Source organism: Buceros rhinoceros, unplaced genomic scaffold (genome assembly GCF_000710305.1).
Source record: "Buceros rhinoceros silvestris isolate BGI_N320 unplaced genomic scaffold, ASM71030v1 scaffold22758, whole genome shotgun sequence".
Taxonomy (NCBI): Eukaryota; Metazoa; Chordata; class Aves; order Bucerotiformes; family Bucerotidae; genus Buceros; species Buceros rhinoceros.
Genome location: NW_010428902.1, coordinates 12,662 through 14,791, shown reverse-complemented (window position 1 = coordinate 14,791; position 2,130 = coordinate 12,662). Strand labels below are relative to the sequence as shown.

The window sequence follows — 2,130 nt, the reverse complement described above, 5'->3', positions numbered from 1 at the left end:
CTCCCCCCAGAGGCCAGCCTCAGCATCACTGGGAGCTCCTTTTGGCACTGCCCAAGTGCTGGGGCTGAGAGGAAGGCTGGGGTCAGGTCAGGTAGGCGGCAGGGACGGATTAGGATGAGAGGAGCTGGCAGGAGGCTCTGGGGATTCAGGCGATTATCCACCCGCTGGCGGGAGCTGCCCGGGCTGATCCAGGCTTTGAGGCCAGGGCCCCAGCACGCCGTCAGCTCCGCACCGCAGCTTCAGGTGGGAGATGGGTGATGTGGCCTCTGGCCAGGTGAGATGGGGTGGAGGGACATCGGGCCGGGAGCCATCAGGGTCTCCTCTCCCTCCTGGGTGACTTCCTCAGCATCAATTTTCCCGCTGCCATGGAAACTGGCGGGAGGTTGCCATTGACTACCAGGGCTGCGGGCAGGGTTTGCCAGAGCTCCGCACCGCAGCTTCAGGTGGGAGATGGGTGATGTGGCCTCTGGCCAGGTGAGATGGGGTGGAGGGACATCGGGCCGGGAGCCATCAGGGTCTCCTCTCCCTCCTGGGTGACTTCCTCAGCATCAATTTTCCCGCTGCCATGGAAACTGGCGGGAGGTTGCCATTGACTACCAGGGCTGCGGGCAGGGTTTGCCAGAGGCCTGGCAGCTGGACGGGGCAGCCAGGAGGGACCCAGCAGGCTCTGCCCAGCCTCTCCCTGCTGTCCCCCACCACCCCGGTCCTCCTGTGCCATCAGCCCCAGGAGCAGCATCAAACCCCACTGGGAGCCTTTGTTCCAGGGAGATGTGGGACATCTCCCACTCCTGGAGGGACATGGCCATCCAGGTGCTCCAGAGGGAACCATAATGGTTGGGGCTGTGCCTGTAAGGTGCCCAGCATCACACCAGCCCGGGCACTTGTCTCCCAAGGGAGATTCACCCTCAGAAACTCGATGTGGGCTCCTCTGCCCTTCCCAGCCTGGAGGAGTGCAGCCACAGATGCTGGTGGAGAAGAGCAGCCCCCACGGCCCCAGTCCCTTGGCAGCCTGGCCAGTGCCTCCAGCTGAGCAAAGGGATGCTCCCAGTCCTGGATGGCAGATCAGGGAGCGGCACATGTTGGCATCTTTGGCCACAGGCAGCGCCTGGGCTGTTTAACCCAATTAAGTACAGTTGGGAGCAAAACTATGAGCACAGCATCTCCTCCTATCCACGGACCATTGCTCAAGCGGGTCTCAGGCTCCCTTCTGCGCTCCAGCCATGGCTTTCTGGGTCCTCTCCAAGTGACTCCTGCTCTGGCCGTGCCCAAGGGCAGGAACCGACTTTCAACCACCCACCCACCGCGGGAAGGAAGAGAAAAGAGAGGAGGGAGCGGGGGTAACTCCCTGTTGGACGCTGCTCGGTGAGCGGGCAGTGCTCCACGCCAGAGCCTGCTGCCAGTGTCTCACTCGTTAGCTCTGCTCAGCGGCTCATGACGGGCTTGTGCTGCCCCAATTTTTCCTCCCCGCCCGGCACACGCTCGTGGTTGTTTTCAGTCCCACCAGCCTGTCCATCAAGCAGCCACTCCCCAGGGACCGCACTGTGTCACCAGGCTATGCCTGCACACACACGGGAGCTGGAGTTGCGCAGAGAGCAAGCCAGGGACTCAGGTGGTCTCGGCTCTGCTCGGTGCCTCAGTTTCCCCTAGGGAGTTGTGCAGATGATGCTGAGCCTTCACATCTGCTTTGAAACAGGACCAGCTGGTTTGCTCCTAGTCCAGACAGCGAAGGACCGAGCTGCAACAGCCCAGAGAGCTGCTGGAGCAGGACCACGAGCCGCAGGGCTGAACACTCCCAGCCACCACAAGGTCTGCGGCTCTTTATTTAAAGTTTATTTTCCTCCCCTGTCCAACCTCTTCAACCAGCGCAGATCTCCGCGCTTTGACAGGGACTTCTGCAGCTCAGGTCCTCTCTGCTCCAAGATCCACCTCCTTTGGACCCGGCTCCTGCCAGCCTCCTCCAAGCGCCTCCGGTTCTGCTCTCTTCGGAGCCATCCTGTGCTTTGAGACCGCTCCCTCCAGCTCAGCACTATTATTTATAGCCTCTGGGCTAATCTTTAATGATTACCCTTTGCTTTGCAAAAACAAGCCCTCGAAGGTGACAGCCTGGGCTGCCTGGGTAACCTTAGCGCA

At 61.2% G+C, this 2,130-nt stretch overlaps 1 protein-coding gene across 1 annotated transcript in view; it reads right to left on the bottom strand.

Annotated features, from left to right (window-relative positions):
* LOC104499006 (serine/arginine repetitive matrix protein 3-like) overlaps positions 1-2,130 on the bottom strand; it is a 10,298-nt gene that overhangs the window by 2,573 nt on the left and 5,595 nt on the right. The window lies entirely within an intron of this gene.